The sequence below is a fragment of the Amblyomma mixtum genome, chromosome 8, assembly GCF_055824585.1.
Source record: "Amblyomma mixtum isolate Tamu chromosome 8, ASM5582458v1, whole genome shotgun sequence".
NCBI classification, from domain to species: Eukaryota; Metazoa; Arthropoda; class Arachnida; order Ixodida; family Ixodidae; genus Amblyomma; species Amblyomma mixtum.
In genome coordinates this window covers 115,040,107-115,063,242 of record NC_143019.1, presented here as the reverse complement: position 1 = coordinate 115,063,242, position 23,136 = coordinate 115,040,107, and positions in this window count along the sequence as shown.

The following is a 23,136-nucleotide window of genomic DNA, read 5'->3' as shown; positions in this document are numbered from 1 at the left end:
TAAGAGGGGGAGAGGTTTGATTAGAAAACGCCACAACTGATAGCCTCTTGCTATTTTGAAAAAAAAAGAGAAAACTGGCCACTCTCTCTAAGGAATGGATCATGCCCGCGGGTAAGCCAGAGCATTAGAAGAACCCTAATGTTGTCTTGGTTCTTAGAAAGTGGATGCCAGGAACTTAAGAATTACAGGATTACAAAAATTACAAAACAAAATTAAATTGCAGAAGGTTACCGTTCGTTAATTACAAGGTAATTACGTGGTGATCGATAATATAATCCAGCAAGCTTACACATCAACCAACCACAGCAACAGGCTAGCGTTCGCAAATTTCACCCGAGAATGGACCTTAATCACACCAGCAATGAGGTAATAATGAAAATCCGCTGTTCGTAACCTGCCCTTGCGTATAGCCTTCATTGATTACGAAAAAGCGTACTACAGTGTAGAAACCTCATCAGTGGTGTAGGCACTCTGGATGAATGGTTTAAAAGAGGCATATGTGAAATTGCTGCAAAATACGTATAGGGGCTGCAGAGCCACAGCAGTCCTTCATAGAACCAGTAATAGATCCTAATCAAGAATGGCGTTACTAAGGGCGACGCGATCTCTCCGATGCTCTTCTCACTCGTGTTGAGAAGAGCTATTCAGAGTCCTGAACTGGTAATAGTGTGGCATAAATTTTTATAGAGAATACCAAGCAATCTTCGATCCCCTGTTGACCGGACCTTTTAATATAAATCTGCGGTCGAATTGCAAACATTGAACTTAAAAATTAAAGTAGAAAGAGGGTCTACGAATTGATGTGCGGAAATTAAAGCAAACTTTAATAGTCTTCTTAGGAAACTGCAGTATACGATAGGCGGACCACTAGATTGAAATGACCAGGACAGTAGAAGGGGTAGAGTGCAATCGACATGCAATCTAAGCTCGTGAAAGGAAGTATACTGTTAATTAGCCGTTGGGGCTCGTAACCGAAAGGCTTTAATGGGGGGTGACCTGGACGGCACCGGAGAACAAACCAAGAGCACCCAGAGGAGGCCGGGACCGATCTTCTTCTTTCAATCGCCGGTGCACGCGACTTGCGAAGAGCAGCCGCCCAGCGGCTGCTTGTCGAAATGTGGCATTACCCCCCTCCCTAAAAACAAACATCGACCCGATGCATGCGCAAGCAAAAGAATGTCAGAAAAGCAGTTCACAAGAACATGGAAGGAAATAAGCAGTTCGTAAGCAAGGATGGTGAGAAAATGAACAGTCACAAGAAGCATGCGGTGAGGGCGTGGCGGTAGGCTGCTAGCGGAGCTCTCGCGAAAAGTACGGCTTCATTCGCACGACGTGGACGACTTCGCGCTTCCGCTGGCGGCGATGAGCAGTAGAAGAGCCGTCGGGAAGAAGTTCGTATGTGACGTCACTCAGCTGACGGACCACTCTGTAGGGACCGAAGTACTGCTTTAGCAGTTTCTCGGAAAGCCCTTGGCATCGAATCGGAGTCCACACCCACACCCTGTCGTCCGGTTCGAAGGTCACTACTCGGTGGCGGTGATTGTAACGCCGAGCGTCTCGGCCTTGCTGGTTCCGGATGCGCAGTCGCGCAAGCTGGCGTGCTTCTTCGGCGCGCTGAGTAAATTCCTCGGTACCAACTTCGGGATCATGGCCGTGATGGGGCAACATAGTTTCTAGCATGGTGGACAATTCGCGGCCATAGAACAGAGAGAAGGGCGTCATGCGCGTTATCTCTTGTTGCGCCGTATTGTACGCGAATGTGACGTACGGTAGGATGTCATCCCAAGACCGATGTTCAACATCCACGTACATAGACAGCATGTCGGCGAGAGTTTTGTTGAGACGTTCGGTCAGGCCATTCGTCTGTGGATGGTAGGCGACGGATTTACGGTGGGTAGTGCCACTCAGCTGCACGATGGATTCCAGCAGCTCGGCCGTGAAAGCTGTGCCTCGGTCCGTTATGACAATTGACGGGGCGCCGTGCCTGAGGACGATGCGCTCGACGAAAAATTTCGCTGCTTCGGCTGCCGTGCCTCGTTCGGTGGCCTTTGTTTCAGCATAGCGCGTGAGTCAATAGGTAGCGACTATTATCCACCTGTTGCCCGAGGAGGAAGTTGGAAAAGGGTCAAACAAGTTCATGCCAACCTGCTCGAATAGAAGTCAGGGCACTTGGACAGGCTGCAGTAAACCAGCTGGCCTTACAGACGGTATTTTCCGTCGCTGGCAATCGTGGCACGTCCGCACATAGTGGCGCACTGCCGCCGCAAGTTTGGGACAGTAAAAACTCTTTTGAATGCGAGCCAAAGTTTGAGCATAGCCGAGGTGACCGGCGGTGCACTCATCATGACATGCCTGCAAGACTTCGTCGCGGAGAGTCTCTGGCACGACGAGGAGATAATCCCTTCCCGTTGGAGAAAAATTGATCTTGTGCAGCACGTCGTTTAGGGAGACAAAACGAGGATTGCGTTCTGGCGAAGGGACGGGGTACTTCTGTAGTACGCGCTTTCAGGAAGTCGATGAGTGGTGCGAGCCCCGGGTCCTCACGTTGGCGCTGCGAAACAGTGACTGCGTCGACAGTTGCGATAAGAGGAAAGTCGGGCTCTTCGTCTTCATTCGCCGTCTCGATAGGCGAACGGGACAAGCAGTCGGCGCCGTTGTGCTGGCACCCGGACTTATACACGATGGTCATGTCGAACTCCTGTAGACGTAAACTCCAACATGCAAGGCGTCCAGAGGGATCGCGCAAGTTTATTAACCAGCAAACAGAATGATGGTCGCTCACGACCTGGAAGCGGCGGCCATAAAGATACGGGCGAAATTTTATCACTGCCCAGGCAACAGCGAGGCATTCTTTCTCGGTGGTGGAATAATTAGATACAACACGAGACAAAGCCCGGCTAGCGTACGCGATGACTCGCTCAGCGCCGTCCTGCCACTGTACGAGCTCAGCGCCGAGGCCTACATTGCTTGCATCCGTGTGAACCAGGGTCTTGGCATGGGCATCGAAGTGGGCAAGCAAAGGCGTTGTTTGCAAGCGGTGCCGTAATTCATCGAATGCCTTTTGCTGTTCGTCTGTCTATGCGAAGGTGACATCATATCATGTGAGACGCGTCAACGGGGCAGCAATTCGTGATAAGTTTGCAATGAATCGCAGGTAATAGGCGCAGAGTCCCAAAAAATGCCGGACTGTCTGCTTGTAAAAGGGAGTAGGGAAGTTGGCGACGGCTGCAGTTTTGGCGGGATCGGGCTGAACACCTCGACGGCTGACGACGTGGCCCAGAAACAGGAGCTCTTCATAACCAAAGTGGCACTTTTCAGGTTTTAACGTGAGGCCGGCAGATCTTATAGCCCGTATCACGGTGGAAAGGCGTTGAAGGTGTTCCTCGAACGTTGGGGAAACACAATAACGTCGTCCAGATATACTAAACAAGTTTGCCATTTAAGGCCGGATAAGACTGCGTCCATCATTCGCTGGAATGTCGCTGGAGCGGAGCACAATCCAAACGGTAGGACCTTGAACTCGTAAAGTCCATCCGGCGTGACAAACGCAGTCTTCTCACCGTCCCGTTCGTCTACTTGGATCTGCCAATAACCGCTTTTGAGATCGAGCGAGGAGAAGTAGCGTGCATGGCGCAGCCGGTCCAAGGAGTCATCAATGCGTGGTAGCGGGTAGACCTTTTTTTTGTGACCTGGTTAAGTTTGCGGTAGTCAACACAGAATCTCAGACTGCCATCTTTCTTCTTAACCAAGACGACAGGTGAAGCCCAGGAACTCCTCGATGGCTGTATGACACCGTCATTCAGCATTTCGTCTACCTGCTGAGCGATGACTTCGCGTTCCCGCGGTGCCACTCGGTATGGGTTCTGTCGGACTGGTCGGATACGTTCGTCGGTTATTATGCGGTGCTTGGTGAGGGATGTCTGCATGACCGCGGAGGCAGACGAGAAACAGTCTTGAACTGACAGAGCAGCCCGACGAGTCGATCCCTCTCGGTTGGTGATAGAGCAGGGTTCACATCGAGGGCGAATTGGGCCGTTTGGCTGGCGGATGTCCCGGTCTGGAGTGTGGCACAGTGAGAAGTTTCCGCGATATCTTCCAAGTAGGCGACCGTGGTCCCTTTAGCAATGCGTTGTCGTTCATTGCCGAAATTTGTAAGAAGTCCATCCGCGAGGCCGTTGGTCAGGTGGACGATACCGCGGGAACACAGACGCCGTGTCGGAGCAGCAGCTCAGTGTTCTGTTCGGCCACCCTTGCAGCACTGGACTGGTCATCGCACCTGACGGTAACGAGAGTACATGAGGGTGGCGGCATGGTTACATCCGCATCAAGGATGCGCAAAGGTGCGTGGCGTCGTTCGGCTTCTGAGGAAGTCCGTGCAGGCGGTGAAAACGTGACCAAACGGCGAGGAACGTTAATTACGGCACCATGCTGTCGTAAAAAGTCAAGGCCCAGTATGAGGTCCTAGCAACAGTTAGGCAGAATAACGAATACGACAACAAACACGGAGTCAGCAATGGGGACTCGTGCAGTGCACCGCCCTAACGGTGTCATAAGGTGGCCACCAGCAGTACGAATTTGGGGTCCAGGCCATTCAGTCCTAACATTTCCGAGCCGATCCGCGAAATTCTTGCTGATTATTGAGAAGTCTGCTCCTGTATCTGCTAAAGCAGTCATTGTGCGCCCGTCAACAAGCACTGGAAGGTCGGCGCTAGCTGTGTCATCGGTATGAGGGAAGCTCGGAGTCACGGAATCACGCTGCGGCGGCATCGCTGTCACGGAATCACGCTGCGTCGTCACGGGGGGGTTTTCGGGACGTCGGTTTCGTTTGTCAGCAACCTGCCCCCCTGAGGTCACCGCCTTCAGTTTCCCCGGCGTGGGCTTGGCGACCGCCCCCTCAGCGTATCGCTGAAAGTATGACGGCTAGGTTACGAGTAGCGGACGGGAGAAGGTGACCGTTGGCGGCCGTTCGGTGAAGTCTGCCGGGCAGCAAGGTATTCCTCGATTTCCCGAGGTCGCTCACCGAACCGTGGGCGCAGGGCGTGACGTGAAAGTCCCTGAAGCCCGAGTTCACGGTAGGGGCAGCGCCGATACAGGTGGCCGGCTTCCCCGCAATGGAAGCAGAGCGGTTGCTGACGAGGAGAACGCCAGATGTCTGCCTTCCGGACCGGTGGTTGCATGGCGAGTCCCAGCTGCGGTGGCCGTTGGTAGGAGGGTGGCGGCAGAACGGACGGCGGCTGCGAGTCGAATGGGAGAGGCTGCGCGGGAGGCACCGCGGGCTGACGGACAGCTGCTGCATAACTCAGAGGGCGTGGCTCGGGCAGCAACTGAGGCGGTGCAAACAATTGCCGGATCTCCTTGCGCACGACTTCAGTGAGTGCAGCGGCTGTCGGATCAGGTGAGATGATGCGGAGTTTCCGGAGCTCCTCGCGAACTACGGCTCGGATCAACTCTCGCAAAGAGGAATGTTCACTGGCGCTGCACGAGGCGGCCACTGAGCTGACGGACTGAACGCACGTAGACTCGTTACGTCGGGAACGTTTCTGCAGGGCTCGCTCAATGAGGATTGCTTCGCTGATGAAGTCCAAACCAAACCAGCGAAAAGATGTTCTTTTACCCCCTGCATCAGGTGGCGCAACTTCGTGGCCTCCGTCATGTCGGGATCAGCCCGCCGACAAAGACGGGTCACGTCCTCGGCAAACATGGCGACGCTCTCGTTGGGCTTTTGGATACGGGCTTCCAGGAGGCGGCGCGCTCGGTCACGGCGGTCGGGGCTGGCAAACGTATCGCGCAGCTGCTGGCGGAAGGCATCCCAGCTTTGAAGACCGGTCTCCCGGTTCTCGTACCAGGTTTTGGCGCCGTCTTCCAGCGCGAAGTAAACGTTGCGCAGCTTCATGGCAGAACTCCACCGATTAAAGTTGGCCACGCGTTCAAACTGCTCTAGCCAGTCGTCGACGTCTTCAGCAGGAGCGCCATGGAAACTGGTCGGCACACGGAGCTGGTGGAGGGTTAGATGAGGGGAACTCGCCTGCGCCATGGGATGAAGCTCAACAGGGCGGCGGTCGGGAAGGAGACCGAACTCTGGGGAGAGGCCGTGAATGCGGCGGCTGCTGCGATGTACGGGCGTAGACACCAACGGGAGTCGCTCGGGACTCGATGAACTGCTGCGAGAAGAGGTCCGGGACATGGGATCTTGAATGCACCTCCACCAGTGTTACGTAGCCGTTAGGGCTCGTAACCGAAAGGCTTTAATGGGGGGTTGACCTGGACAGCACCGGAGAACAAGCCAAGAGTACCCAGAGGAGGCCGGGACCGATCTTCTCCTTTTTCCACTCGCCGGTGCACGCGACTTGCGAAGAGCAGCCGCCCGGCAGCTGCTTGTGGAAACGGGGCAATACTATTATTCCTAGTAAAGAAAACTATACAAAAGCTGTATCTCACCGGTAGTCGCCTTTGGAGAAGAAACGTGGAATCGAACGAAAATGTTTGGAATTGAAAGGACGACAACGCATCGAAATGTAGTAGAGAAAGGCGAGTCAATGACGTTTTAGCCGCAATTAGGAAACAGAAAGGGGCATGGGCAGGGCATCTAATGCCAAGCCAAGAAAACCGATGGACACAAAGGGTAAAAGACTATTTTCCTAGAGGAGGCAATCCAGTGGGCGCGCAGAAAGTCAGGAGAATGGACGAGATCGGGAAGTTTCCGGTGGTAAGGTGACGCCAGGAGGCATAGGACAGGATTGCCTGGAGGGATATGTCTGGGTCTTTCTCATGTAGTGGGTGTAGTAGGGCTGGGATGATTATCGTGATGCATGGTTTTATCGCAGCGTTAGAAAACACCTCCACATTAGCAAATGCGATAGTTATCAATAAGTTTACTGCATTTCACTCAGCCGTATAAAAAATTTAAATTTCTTTGGGCCTATCGACTTTCATGAAAGTTGCACTACTAGCTCACAATCGTCTTGGCAAAGCAGCCACGGCTTTGAGGTACAACATCTGCTTGGCGTGCTAGAGTCGAATGACGGGAAAGCGGATAATATGCGAGGCAACTCGGAGCGTTAAATGTTTCCAAGGATGTCATACATCCCTCTTACTACTGTTTTAGCATTATAATAGTCTATGCAAGCGGAACCTTCTCACCTCATCACGACCATTCCACCGTGACAGGTGTGCCAAACTAAACCTCAATTTGAGCAAACTGCCCACAATGGCAGGCGGCAGTCAACTAATGATTGATCGTGAGGGGTTGCTCCGGATGAGCAGCGGAGGCCTCACAAGCCCCACCGGTGGCTATGTCTGAAACAGCCACCTGTCGGAGCAGTGGTGGCGCATTGCTTAACCGCTATACCACTGCGCCAGTGGTGAAAGGAGCCCTTCAAGCGATTTCTGAAATTAAAGTAGACAAGGACCAATCCCGCATGTATGGCCACTAGGTAGATGAAATCAGCAGCAAATCAATCCACAGCATCATTCAAACAATTCACCGTGGATAACTTCATAGTTTCTTGCGTTCACGCCGCTATCGCACATAAACTCTCAATTGTTGGAAAACATAACTTCTAGAACTGCATCCTCTCGGGATCAGGTAAAAAATGAAGCAGCACATCGTCCTCTTTTTGTATTGTTCGCGATGTATCTTCACGTGGCAGTGCAGTGGATGCTTGAACTTCGAAATTCGAACTGCGGAGCGCATAGGCGTCGCGCTGCTCGCGTTTGTTTCCATCGCGATAGTACAGATGGGACCTATGTAAACAAGCCGCGTTCATGGTTACTACTAACAAGTAACAACTGAACAATGGAAATGTGATTTCTTGCATTACACGTAGACCGGCCACATAGTGGTTTGGAGGTACGAAAATTGGAGGCCGCTGAAGTTAAGCAGAAAGCGCCAACTTCTCTTCACACTGCAGTGATACTAATAGGCCGTCACATTTCGTTAACCTGTCACTGAGTCAGAAAGAAGCCGTATTAGCAATAGGAACCACGCGATGATTTATGCACTCCACAATTTCATATGGTTTGCTTTTGAGCAACGCTGTTATAAACTTCTCGAGCTTTAGTTGTCCTGTAGTCATATCAGCATTATTTAATTACCATATCGAGCGACTACAGTATCCGGGAAATAAAATAAAAGCAGCCGGCGTCAAATACCTCATTTGGCTGAGCTGCTATCATTATAAGTTCTAGTTTTCTGTGTCCCGAACGTGTACTCGAGTTCTCGCACTGTTCACGTCAAAAGAAAAGGCAAAGGGCACATCTGTTGAAGTAACTTCAAAATCACTTAGACCTTTTCACACATTGAAAGCTCCGCGTTTCAAATAAAAAGAAATTGAAATGCTTCACCCGCAGCTTGCGCTACAAATATGCAGCCAAAAATATGCGCATATTTTATTCCTTTTTCTCAATACGCAATGTGAAAAAGAGAAAATTCGGCAAAACAACAGTGTACCCTGGCTTCATTCCAGTGGACGCTCATACATCAGCTGTTTATATGTGAGCCGACAGTTTTATTGCGCGCTGCTTAGTACGGAGTCATGAAATGGATTCTTCAAAACAAAATAGACTTAAGATATTTAAATTCCATGCTTAAATATTATCAACAAAATATATGTTTACGTAATGTTAATTCCTGTAGAGTTTTTATGCAAGTCATTCCGAAGTCAAATTTTGCTGTAACTGCGAAGAGAGGTGCCTTCAAAAGACAGCTTCCTGCGCATATCGAACTTCTGCAATATTTCGGGAGCTCACCACTCTCCCCATCGAATATAGAGGCTTCGTCCATTGCACGACAATTGCATATAACAATGACGAATTGCGAAACAGAGCAACTGTTACGTAAGAAGCGTCATTTGCCGGCGGGACAATGGCTGGGTAACAATGTGCTGCGTGATTACACCTGCACGCACAAGCTGGCGAGTGGTGCACGAATGACAAAGGCTAGGGTGCTGCCAGAGGGTTCGTTTTCACCATAGCCTTTCCTCGTTGCAAGCAAACTTTCGTCGATCCCGAGGCTGAATTTTTATTACGGCGGCACAGGCTGAGCCGCGTGCAGGGCAGCGTCCGTGCGTGTCGGAGGCTTCACGCCGTTGAAACGAGCACAGTAGCGTGGCGGAACGGAGAGATGGCAACCCCTTCTAAGAGAGCGAGGCGTATCGCAAGCAGCGAAGACTAGGGCGCCGACAAGTCTTCCATCTGAGCAAGTCGAAATTCTTTTACAAAAAGTTAGGCTATGGTTCACCTCTGCCGAGCCGAGTTTCACGTCCCGAAAGCTACACAAGCATACCAAACATGTGCCAAAGTTGAAGGACAATTTTCGTGGTCAAAGGTCAGATGTCAAGGGCAAATTTAAATGACAAAGGACATAAGGTTAAGTATATGCGCATAGCAACACAAGCCATGACTTATCTCATGGGCATTTCAAGGTCGTTCGGATGCTGACAGCGAAATGAGTCCCAGCTGTTGTAGAGTAGCTTTCGCTACAAAAGTGATGTATTCTTAAAATATGCCACACACTGTAGAGGGGCTTCAATGCATACACGTCAAGGACTTCAAAGAATGCATGGCTGTTTTAAGAAACAGTGGCGCACATGTAAAATACAGGCTGGTAAGAATGGACGATTCGTCGTCTTACGAGAAGAATTCAACAAAAATGCGTGGAAGGCGATCGCTAAGAGCTTTTAATGTGCATATCCCAGTGCCACAAGAATTATGAGCACGACTGCAGCACACTGCAGGCCTCTCGTATTGTCCCGCAAAGCAAGACTAATGATTGTATGTAGGAAGAATGCACTGTCGGTTTTGCTTCACACTAGAAACTTATGAAGACTCAGTGCCTTTAGAACAGCTGTCCGTGAAAAGGGGTCTTTACCTTTCCTTATAAGTCAGTATCTTCAGAAACATTTCAATACTTCGCAGGTTCATAATTGATATGTCATAAAAAAAATATCTGGTGATGTACGTTCTTGAATTCCAATGCTCAAATTGGCTGCGCTTCTTCTGCTCATGTGGATGCTTCGATTTCCTTGCGTCAGGATGCTCTTTTCGTTGCCGTTAGAGAATGTATTGAAAGGAATGGTTTGCAGAGGTTTAACGTCCCAAAGCGACTCAGTCTATGAGGATGCCGTTGTGAAGGGCTCCGCAAATTTCCACCACCTGCGATTCTTTAACGCCCGCTTACATCCCACAGTAAATGGGCCTCTAGAATTTAGCCTTCATCGGAATTCGACCTCCGCGGCCGGGATCGAACCTGCGTTTTTAGGATCAGCAGCCCAGCGTCGTAACCACTGAGCCACCGCGGCGGCCTTATTGAAAGGAATGGCGAAATTGGGCTCCAGAACTCAGCCGGTGTGCCAGCAGACAGCTTCAATTCTTTGTTTTAATTTTTCCCCCGGCCAACTTTATCTCTTTTACCAATGACTCTTACGTCCAACAAAAAGTGATCTAAATTAGATTCTGCGTCGCAGCGACCCAATACAATATATTGTTAGGTGCTACTAATCGTTCCCTTCAGCATGGATTTACTAAGTAGAATTCTTTAAGTGTTTTTTTGTAATCAGAAATATTGAACCGCCACGCATTCAGTAAATAGGATCTTAACCTTCTTGAATCACATGGGAAGCTTTTAGCGTTTGCGAACAAAATTACATTGAATGATTCGTTGCAGTTTTAGATCTAAACTTACATGTGGAATTGCATCATGCCTTTTGGCACTATTCCCCACGAGCACAGAAAGAGCTCCTTCTGTAAGAACCTGCGCATTCTAAGATGGAAAAGAGAGCTCGTGCCTAGAATGTTTTCTTAACAACTGATGCCTGCTTGCATCACTTTTCATGTCGTATGCATGCAATGCATACCACATTCTATAATCAGATGACCCGGCTACTTTCAGCCGGTTTCCTCTGCGAGGTCATCGCAGCTTTAGCTGAGAATCTTCTGCTTTTTTTCTATCTTCATCATCTTTTCTGTGTTCTTTTACTTTGCCCATCACTTTCTTCACAAAAGCAAGAGTGCTTATACTCTTTTAGCTTTTAGGAAACGAAATAATCTCATTCATATTCTTTCCATCATTAGCTGTTCCACAACACGTTCCAGCTCTAAGATGCTTGCCTGAAAGTGCTCTATAAAAGTGTAGTTACGCACAGAAGGCGAATAGAAGAACCGTTGAACTATTCATTCGTGTTCAATATATTTCATTTGTAAGCTTCTGAATTTCTGTCGTGCTGATGTATGCTATTGCCATAGGGATCGCATTTTTCTTGGCGTATAAAAAATTCAAAACAGCGTTTATGCTGCAGGTCTGGCTTCTTTTACCAATCAGTCGTGTTAGGGAACAGTGAGTATTCATACTCAAAGCTACCTTTAAGATAATTTAAATCAAAATAAAGAGAATAGACCTTTTCCCCCACCTCCTAAGATGCCGCTAGTTCTTCCTGGTATGTACAAAAATAAAATTTATCTGACGTAAAAATGAAACCTCTTCTGCAGCGATCACACAAACCGAGTACAAGAACGCTGGTACCGTTCTGACATGTGCAGAGAATATTTTTGTTACCGGCATCCGGCGCTGTTCTACAGAATCGTGGTGAACCAGAAGCACAAATCAACAGTACAAACTTTCGCACGCCTATGATAGAAGTTTCAATGAAGTGATCATGCTTTACCAAATAGGGGCCAAAGATATGGTTCAACCATCTTGTAAATCTGACGCCAAGCTTGTTTAAAGCGAAATACCCTGCAGACATAAAGCAGCGGCGTATGAGCAGAGCATCTGCCTCGCGTGTAAGACTGCTTTGGTTTGAATGCCAGCGCCGCCGGAATTCTCAACGGGATTATAAAAAAATTTATAAATGAGTTAGCAGTCGGAGTGCAAGTGGAAGAAGTTGACATTTCGCTGGAGGATTGATAGGCTGCTTTAAAGGCAGAAAAACATCTTAGCCCTCCATCTGTAGCACCGATGGAAAAAAAGTATTGAGTTGATTTGATTATTACGGATAACGAAAACGTAGTAAGGGATACGGTGGCCAGACATGGATCTCGCAAGCTAAGAGGGAGAAAGATCTGATTAAAAAATGACCAAACTGATAGCTTCAAACCATTTTATCTAGACCAAAAGAATGGCCACCATCTGTAAGGAATGCATCATGCCCGCTAGCATGCCAGAATACTGAGAAAACCCTGATGTTGTCTTGGTTCTTAGGGAAGAGGAAGCCAGGAACATCAAAAATTACAGGCCGACGAGCTTACTGTTCGTTAAATACAAGGTAATTACAAGGTCATCGCTGATAGAATGAGTGCAAGCTTGCAACAAACCAACCAACGCAACAGGCTAGCTTTCGCGAATTCTACTCGAGAACCGACCTTATTCACACCACCAATGAGGTAGTAATGAAATCCGCAGTTCATAGCCTATCCTCTTATATAGCCCTCATTGATTACAAACAAAGCGCATTACGCATTACAGTGTAGAAACCTAATCAGTCGTGTAGACACTATGACTGAACGGTGTAGAACAGACATGTGTGAAAGTGCTGCAAAACACGTATAGGTCTGCACATCCGCCGCAGTCTTTCGTAGAGCCAGTAATAGATTGTAATCAACGAAGGCTTTAAGAAGCCATTCACAGTTCTGAAATGATACTAGTTTGGTACATATTTTTACAGAGAATTCCTCAGCAATTTCTGATTCTTGATGGCATGGCCTTTTAATGTAACTCTGCGGACGAATTCCAAACATTTTTCGGTGAACTAAAATAGTAAGCAGAAAGGTGGGTCTAAAAATTAATCTGCAGAAATCAAAGCCAACCTTAATAGCCTCCTTAGGAAACAGCAGTATACGATAGGAAACGATGAGACAAAAGTCGTGAGCCGAGACGCGGACCGCTAGATTGAAATTACCAGAAGAGTAGAATGGGGTGAAGTGCAGTCAACAATTAACCTAAGCTTGTGAAAGGAAGTATAATATAATTCCTCGAGAGAAAACTGAGCAGCAGCTGTATCTCACTAGTGGTCACCTTCGGAGAAGAAACGTAGAATCTTAACGAAAAGGGTTGCAATTGTAGGACGACAACGCAACGAAATTTGGAATGGGAGAAATGCGACTTAATGACGTTGCAGCCGCAGTTAGGAAGCAGAAAGGGGCATGGGTAGGGTATCTGATGCGAAGGGAAGAAAACCGATGGTCACTCAGGCTAAAAGGCAGGAGGCCATCAAGCGGGACGCAGAAACTGAGGTGAGTGAATGAGATAGGGAAGTTCAGGAGTTGAGATGACCCCCGAAGGCAGAAGACAGGATACACGTGAGAGATATGTCTGAGGTCATTGTCCTGTAGTGGGTATAGTAGGGCTGTCATAATAATTTTAATGCAGGGCAAGAAAACAACCCACCATTGGCAAATACCAAAGTCATCAATTGGTTTAGTGCACTTCGCTCAGCCACATGAAACATTTCATTTTTTTTACCTATCATTTTTTATGAAAGTTGAACTACTAGTTTAAAATCGTTTTGGCAAAGCAGCCATGGCTTAAAGGTAGAACATCTGCTTGGCGTGCTAGAGTCCTATCACGACAAATCTGATAATATACCAGGCAACTCGGAGGGTAAAATTTCTGCAAGGACATCATAGGTGTATCTTATTAATGCTTTTGCATTAAAAGGGTCTACGCAAGCGAAACCTTGTGACGTCATCACGACCACTCCACCTTCACGGGTAGCAACCTAGGCCGGATTTTAAGTAAACTGGAAACCGTGGCAGGTGGCAGTAGACTAATGAACGGTCGTGAGAAGTTGCTGGGAACTAGCAGCCGGGGGTCTCACTAGCCACACGAGTGGCTATGTTTGAAATAGCCACCTCTCTTTGAAGTGGTGGCACATTGTTTAACCGCTATACTACTGTGCCAGCAGTGGAATGAGCACTTCAAGCGATTTGTCAACGTAAAATAGAGAAGGGCCTATTCGGCATGCATGGCCAGTAGCTGCGACGAAGTCAGCAGCAATAGAAAGTGTTAACGCATTCAAACAATCCAGCGCCGATCACATGACAGTTTTTTGCGCTCACGGAGCCGTCACTCGCAAACTCGCAGTTGTTCTAAAACAGCTTTCAAAACAGCACCCCGTCGCTTTCGCGAAAAGAAAGCTGCAGCATATCGTCTTGGCTTTCGTTTGTTCGGAATGTATCTGCGCGGGGCAGTTCAGTGGATGATTGATGTCATTGTATTCAGATGAGAGAAAAATATTTTTACTGTCATGTACTGCGCACTGCAAGCCGGGAAACAAGGATATAAAGATGGAAATACTGCGCTCAGCTTCCATTTGTTGAGGATACCGCCCTTTAGTGCTTAGTAGCCCAAATATGTTGATATTTTTGCTTATCGTTAGCTTCGGAATCGGCGGAACAAGTCAAGGCACAACCTTGAAAGATTTGCAGGCGGTAAGTCATTGAGTACCACTAAAATAAGGATGCGACTACAAAGGGAACAGTTAATACAGCTCTACTTACTGTTCTTTTTTTTATTCGGTAACTTTACTTTCCATTTGCATAGGTGTGCTATGTTTCCAGCAGCGCCGCTGAAACGGTTTTGCATTAAGCTGGTGCCAAAAGAGGTGTTTTTTTAATAGTCATTTTCTGTACTTTCGGGCCGCGAGGATACTCCATAAAGGAGTGGAGTGAACAACACATCAGAATATTGGGCTGGTATTGATGCTGGTGGTATTCGCCTTGTATGATTAACTTCAATTTGGCAATACCTTGCTAAAATTGCGAGATTATATTGTTTACGCAAGGAGACCTTTAAACTTAACAGGCGGACTGCGATTTCTGTTAGGCTACGCAGAGTGGAGCCTATCAATATCCACATTGTAAAAAAGATCCAGAAGTGAAATCCAAAAGTTTTCTGTGTGGCTAAGAATATATTATTGCGATGGAAAGTAACGGAACAGAGCAAAGCCTAAGCGCTATTGTTAACATTTCTTTTCACCACGCTTTTACTTCGCGGGCAGCCAAAAGATCCTAAAGTAGTCCGTGATGCATTATGGGACGACTATAGCATTATTTTCTACAACCCAGGTTAAAGCGTGTTAAAAAAAAAATCGAACAGCGGAGCCTATAGACGTCGCGCTGTTCGCGTTTTTTCCATCGCGATAGTACAGATATCAGCTATGTAAGCAAGGTGCGTTCATGGCCACTACTAATAAGTAAGACCTGAAGTACGGTAATGTGAATTGTTGCCTTACACGTAGACGGGGCACTTAGTGGTTTAGAGGTACAAAAATTCGAGGTCGCTAAAATTAAGCACGAAACGCGAACTTCTCTTTGCATTGCAGTCATATTTATAGGCCGTCACGTTCCGTTAACATGGCACTGATTGAGAAAGAAGGCGCATTAGCAATAGGAACCACGCGACGATTTATGCACTACAGAATTTCATATGGTTTGCTCTCGAGCACATATGATTTAAACTTCTCGAGCTTTAGCTCTCCTGTAATCATATGATCATTAGATATTTACCGTATCGAGTGCTAGCAGTATCCTAGAAATAAAATAAAAGCAGGCGGTGTCAAATGGCTCAACTGGCTGAGCTTTTATTATTATATGTTCTACTTTTCTGTGTCCCGAGCGTGGACTCGAGATCTCGTACTGTTCACTTCAAAAAGAGAGCAAAGGCACTTGTTTTGAAGTAGCTGTAAAAGCACTTGAACCTTTTCACAGGTTGAAAACACTTAAATTTAAATACAAAATTGGCTGTGGCTTAGCTAAGGTTAAGCCTGGATATCTCGAAGTGAAAATCTGTCGCTGCTTTTCAGCCAACTCCCAAGCTACCACTTCTGGATCGATGTTTCTGCGCCGCCCGACTGTTGCTTCTTCTTCTCCTTCCATGGCGAGTCTCTGCGCCGGTTCTATGGGCAAGCGCGCCTTATATGCCCCTCTTTTCAAATGCGCACTGCGCACGGCTGCGGCGAAAGGTCAAACAGTGGCGAGGAGGAGAAGCGACGGCGCACATGCGGAGTAGCGCGCGGCGGCGGCGGCTAGGGGGGCCGCCTGCGCCGTGCGTGATGTCACTTGGTTTCGCGCATGCGCAGAAGTGGCATATCTGGGCTCCGGCTCACGCGAAGCGCGGTGTTGAGCTCCCTTGTGAAGCTTTACGCTTCACAACAGTTTTAAATACATCACACGGAGCTTAACAGGAAATTAGGCTACAAATGCACTGCCAACAATATGTGCGTGACTTCCACCATTTTCTCAATACACAATGGGAATAACAGAAAATGCTGCAAAAGAGTAGTGCACTCCAGCTCGATTCCAGAGGACACTTCAAACATCAGCTGCTGATAAGAGTGAGCCGGCAGTTTTAGTGTCCACTGCTTAGCAGGGAGTCATGAAATTCACTCTTCAAAAAAAAGAGTTAAGATATTTAAATTCAAGGCTTAAGTATTATCAACAAAATATAATTGTGCATTGTTACTTGTAAGGTTTTTATTCCAAGTCATTCCGAAATCCATTTCTGCTGTAACTGGGAAGATAGGTGCCTCAAGAAGACGTTTTCCTGCGCATATCGAACTCCTGCACAGTTTCGGGCGCTCACCACTCTCCCCATCGAATATAGAGGCTTCGTCTATTGCCCGACGATTGCATATAACACTGGCGAATTGCGAAACAGAGCAACTTTTACGGAAGAAGCGTGATTCACTGGCGGAACAATGACAGGGTAAGAATGTTCTGCCTGGCTACAACTGCGCCCACAAGCTTCCGAGCGGTGCACGAATCAGGAAGGTTAGGGTACTGTGAGAGGGTTCATTTACAGCACATCCCCTGCTCACTGCAAGCAGACTTTCGTCGAACCCGAGGCTGAGTTTGTACAGCGGCGGCACAGGCTGAGCAGCCTGCGGGGCGGCGTCCGTGCGAGTCACAAGCTTCAAGCATTTGAAACGACCGCAGTAGCGGGGCGGTGCGGAGAGATGTCAACCCATTTCTAAGAGAACGAGGCGGATCGCAAGCAGTGAAGACTAGAGCGACGAAAAGCCTTCCATCTGATTACACCGAAATTCTTTTACGAAAATTTGGGCTATCGTTCACCTCTGCCGAACCGCGTTTCACGTCACGAAAGCTACACAAGCAAACCAAATATGTGCCAAAGTTGAAGGACAATTTTCGTGGTCAAAGGTCAGATGTCAAGGGCAAAGTTAAATGACAAGGAACGTAAGGTGAAGTATATTCGCATAGCAATACAAGCCATGACTTATCTCGTGGGTATTTCAAGGTCATTTGGAGTCTGACGGCGAAATGAGTCCTAGCTATTATAGTGTAGTTTTCGCTACAAAAGTGTTGTTTTCTTAGAGTATGCCACACACTGTAGAGGGGCTTCAATGCATGCACGTGAAGGGCTTCAAAGGATGCATGGCTCCTTGAATAAACAGTGGCGCACATGTAAAAGCCAGGCTGATAAGAATGAATGATTTGCCGTCTTACGAGAAGAATTCAACGAAAAGCCGTGGAAGGCAATCGCTAAGAGCTTTGAATGTGCATATCCAAGTGCCACAACAATTATTAGCATGGCTGCAGCACACTGCAAGTATCTCGTTTTCTCCCACACTGCAAGAGGAAGAATGCTCTATCGACTTTCTTTACACCAGAAACTTATGAGGACTCGGTGCCTTTAGAACAACTGTACGTGAAAAGGGGTCATTACATTTCCTTATAAGTCAGTATCTTCAGAAACATTTCAGCACTTCACAGGTTCATGACCGGTATGTGATAAAAAAAATGCCTGGTGATGTACGTTCTTGAATTCCATAGCTCATATTGGCTGCGCTTCTTGTGTTCATCTTGATGATCGATTTCCTTGCGTCAGGATGCTCTGTTCGTAGCCGTTAGAGAATGTATGGAAAGGAATGGTTTGTAGAGGTTTGACGTCCCAAAGCGACGCAGTCTATGAGGATGCCTTTTTGAAGGGCTCCGCAAATTTCGACCACCTGCGATTCGGCGTTGCAACGGGAGCTGACATACCGCAGTACACGGGCGTCTAGAATTTCGCCTCCATCGGAATTCGGCCACCGCGGCCGGAATCGAACCTGCGTTTAGGGTCAGCAGACCAGCGCCATAAGCAAGAAGCCACCGCGGCGACCTTAATGAAAGCAATGGCGAAATGGGGTTCCAAAGCTCAGCCGATGTGCCAGCAGACAGCTTCATTTCTTTGTTTTATTTTTACTTGCACGCCATTTTTATCTCTTTTACTGATGACCTTTACGTCCATCTACAAGGATATTACCTTCACATATTAATATAAGGGATATTACCATATTACCTTCTTCGTCCCATCGACCCTATGCTGTATAATCTCAGATGCTACTTATCGCGCCTTTAATCATGAATATAAAAACTAGGGGAAGCCTTCCTTTAAAGTAATTACAATAACATAAAGAAGATAGAGCTTTTCACCCATCTCTCAAGATGCCTCTGGAACTTCCTGGTGTGTACCAAAATAAAATTTATCTCACGTTAAAATTAAACCTGCAGCGATAACACTTACCGAGGACAACACCCGAGGAAGACCGGCGATAACTTTGTGACATGTGCCGAGAATATTTTCGTCGCCGGCAACATGCGCTTTACTGCAGGATCATGCTGTACGAGGAGCACAAACCAATGCTACAAATTTTCGCACACCTGTCATAGAAGTTTCAACAAAGTCCCCGTGCTTTGCCAAAAAGCAGCCAAAAATGTGAATCAAGCGTCCTGTAAATCTGACACCAGGCTAGCTTACCGCGAAATACCCTACAGACATACAGCAGTTGCGTATAGGTAGAGTGTCTGCATGGCAACCGAGAGGGCTGTAGTTTGAATGTCAGCGCCGCAGGAATTCTCAACCGGATTACAAAGAAATCAATCAACTTGTTAGCAGTGGGAGTGCAAGTGGAAGAACTTGAGATCTCGCCGGAGAACTCATATGCTGCTTTAACAACATAAAAACATCTCAGTGTTGAGGACAAAAAAAAATAACGTCGTAAACATCATTACGGATAACGCAACAGTAGTAAGGAATAGGGTAGCTAGGCATGGATCTTGCAAGCTAAGGGGGAGAAAGATCTGATTAGAAAATGCCGAAGCTGATAGCCTCTAGCCATTTAGATAGAACAGAAAACTGGCCACCCTCAGTAAGGAATGCATCATCCCCGCGAACGTGCCAGAACAGTGAAAAAAATCCTAACTGTCCTAGTTTTTAAGAAAGACGTCAGGAACTTAAAAAATTACAGGCCGACGAGCTTACCGTTCGATAACGACAAAATAATGAGTAGTCATCGCTGATAGAATCGTAGCAAGCTTCCACTTCGACCAACCAAAGCAACAGGCTAGCTTTTGCGAATTCTACTCGCGAATATACCTTACTCACACCACCAATCAGGTAATAGCGAAATTCGACGTTCTTAACCTGCCCTCGTATAAAGCTTGCATTCATTAGGAAAAAGCGTATTACAGTGTGTAAACCTCATCAGCCGTGTAGGCACTGTGGAATAAGGGTTTAAAAGTGGCATATGTGAAATTGCTGCAAAATACCTATAGGGGCTGCAGAGCCACAGCAGTCCTTCGTAGAGCCAGCAATAGATCCTAACCAAGAAAGGCTTTAGGAAGGGCGACGCGATCTCTCCGGTGCTCTTCTCACTCGTGTTTAGAGGAGCTATTCAGAGTTCTGAAATATTAGTTGGGCACAAATTTTTATAGAAAATTACTCACCAATCTGCGATTTTCTGATCACATGGCCTTTTAATGTAACTCTGCGGATAAATTCTAATCATAGATCGATGACCTTATAGCGCCCGGCGACGCTATAAAGCCCAGGCGCTGAGATCGGCGTTCCCGCGATAGAGGAAAATAAAGATGGACAGAGCGTGCTCTGGGCGCACGCCCGGCACGGGCTGTTCGGAACTAGACGCCTGCCACGCTGGTCATCTGGTTCTGGTGCTCCGCTGCGACCCCGCAAATCCTCAACAGTGGTGACCCGTACGTGAACCGTGCCTTCTATCCCAGCGCCGTCCTAGCATGGCGTACTGGCAGGACCCACGTTTCGACCCGCCTTTCCCAGCGTTCCGGCCTGCAGGCGTCGGCGGGTGGTTCGCCCAACTGGAGGCTGCGATGTACCTGAACGGCATTACCATCCAGCTGTTTAAACACGCAGTCCGTTGCGACATACTCCCACCTGACCTCCTGCGTCGGCGCACCTACTCTGCCTTCGGCTGCCGGCCATACGATGAGCTTTGTGCGGCCGTCTTGGCTGACTTCGGCGCCTACTATGTTCCGCCGCCGCTCTACGACGCAGCGGACCCGTTTTCACCGCCGCCAGCCTCTGGCCATGCACCGGCCTCGCTCGCGCCCACGCAGCCTTCATCAGAACCCCGCCCGCCTCAGCAGCCCCTCGCCGCCACTCCAGTCCAGCGTCTCCGGCCCAGCTTCTTTAGCACCGACCGCACCAGACGCTGCCGCATCGCTTCCGACAGCACATCCTGCTACTCCGGACACGCTAGCAGCACTGTGCGATGACTCCACGGCCCCAAGTCCACAGTCATTCCCTCAGCAGCTCGGTGAGGTGCCTGGCCCACCGTGGTTTGCAACGTTAGCGAACTCAGCGACAGATGCGCCACCCTGTTCAGCGCCTCCGGCCATACCACCTCCAATAAGGACGATACAGCGTCTTCGGCACAGCCCGGTGAGCAACTTCTCTTATCTGCAATAGTGCCGCCGTCAGTCGAGCTCTTCCTCGACGAGTGCCTCATTACGGCAACTTCTGTAACCTACTGCGTAGCATCGCTGCCAGCCGAAAGCTCACCTGCCGCCTCATCGCTCATTCCGCCAAAGCTGTCAGTCACTGACCTGAGCGATCGTGCTAAAGGCGAAGTGAGATTGCCGCCACCGCAGCATATGCCATATACCAGCACCACTACCCCGGCGGCCACACCGCCTGCCCAAGAGGCCCCACCCCAAGCCCTTAGCACTGTCCACCACTTTTCGGAGTCTGACCCTGGAAGCTCGACACTGTCGCAGCAAGCGTCTGCTTTGGTGCCTGACTTGAGCCACCTTCAGCAACGAATGGTCGAGCTATCCACACCGAGTAGTGCGGCAGTTGTCCATCCACCAGCTGTGTCTCTTGCTGTCAGCCAGCCGTCTGATGTAGCAGTCTCAGCTGTACGGCCTGTAACTGCCACAACCTTCTTGCAGCCACCCACCGCCGACCATGCCCACACGCCAATCAGCACTGGCCAGTCGCTCCGGACTGCCACTCCCGTTTTACCCAAGCACCTGGCATTGGGCCCAGCAACTTCTTCCGGCATCGTCACAGCTGTCGCCGTTATATCGACGGTCCCACCACAGCTGCTGTCAGTCCATGGAGCCGTTTCGGCCCCTCCTGTGCTTGTGACCGCGTACTCGGCGCGTCAGATTGCCATCGACATCAGCTGCAACGTTCCAAAACCGACGACACTTGTGTCCGCGGGCAGCATTACAGTCGGTGACGGCCCGACCATGGCCTTCCCTGCCCCCATGCCCATCGTCAGCTCGGCACCCTGCATCATTCGCCCGTTGCGCACCAGCCAGGCTCGTCCACCTGAGCCAGCGCACTCCACCCGACAGCTCTTCCCGGCCCCTGACATGAACTTACCGGACCCTCCATCTCCATCTCTGGCTATCCCATCTCTGCCCCATCGGCGCGCAAATTTCGACGTTCCGTCCAGGCGGGGGGCCCTATAGCGCCCGGCGACGCTATAAAGCGCTGGCGCTTAGATCGGCGTTTCCGCGATAGAGGAAAATAAAGATGGACAACGCGTGCTCGGAGCGCACGCCCGGCACGGGCTGTTCGGAGCTAGACGCCTGCCACGCTGTTCATCTTGCTCTGGTGCTCCGCTGCGACCCCGCAAATCTTCAACAACATAGCGCATTTGCTGCCACTATCACCACTGAAGCTGAACAGGGGGTCGTCACGAATCCGCCCACAAAAACATGCTGGGGTCAAAATACATAGGTTCAATGTATGACAGCTCCAGCTGTTTCAGACCGACTGTTGGGATGTGCGTTTTCTTGGTTATCCCTGTAATGGCTATATATATGCACGGTTTCGATACTGCCTAAAGTGGCTCCTCCACAATCTGGTGTGGCATGTAGTTCGAAGGCACCTCATTGCGCTGCATCCAGACAGCTTTGGAGAAAACTGAATCTGGACGCACAGCACTAATAGGTCAGGGGTGACGGCGATGCGTGGTCACATGACGCAGATGCACACGAAGTGCCTCCCATTGGAAATAAAGTCGTGCTGGACCGGCACGGCCCTCGTAAAATCGGCCCCATGAGGAAGTTTTGCGTGGCAAACACAAGCATCCTCTTCAAAAATCAGCCTGTGCGCTTTCAAGCACACGCAGGACTGATTGACGACCGAGGAAACAGATTCACTATATCTGAGAAGACCGACTAACAGTGCCTGGTACAGGTGAAGTAAGGATCGCTCAGAGGAACCCCAGGATTTGTCTGGCATATACAGCGCAATGCTTTCAAAGCTGCTGAGTTTTTTCTTAAGCCAAGAAATGTGCTTCGTCCAGGACGCGTCACCGTATATTGTAACGCCTAGGAATTTATGATGTTTGATGTATGAAACGATTTGTCCGCCAATTTTTACCGGATGCCACGCCATTAACTTTCTAGTGAAAGGCAAAATTATGCTTTCAGTTGGTGAAAGTTCAAGCACCTGACGGCTGAAGTACGAAGCCATAAGAAACCCAACGCTGCAACCTTGCTTGCAATTGGGGACGGGTCACACTTTATCTACATATGCAAATATGTGCTTAGGCGGATATCGAAACAGCATTCTGTAGTTCTTGGAAAAATCCGAGAAGCTCGAGACTAAACAACGTTGGACTGAGCACACATCCCTGTGGAACACCTACGACCAACATGATGATCTACTGTCTCCTTCAAGAGTCTCCATGTAGGCTGTCCGGTTTTTCAAATAGCTCGCAATTCTATTGTGCAGACGTCCGTCTATACCGCATTCGCCGAGTGCATTTGACACTGCACCGTGCTTAATACTATCGAATCCGCCCTTGATGTCGAGTAAAAGACCAACAGGGAACCTGTGACGGCGTATTTCATGTTCTACCGTTGACA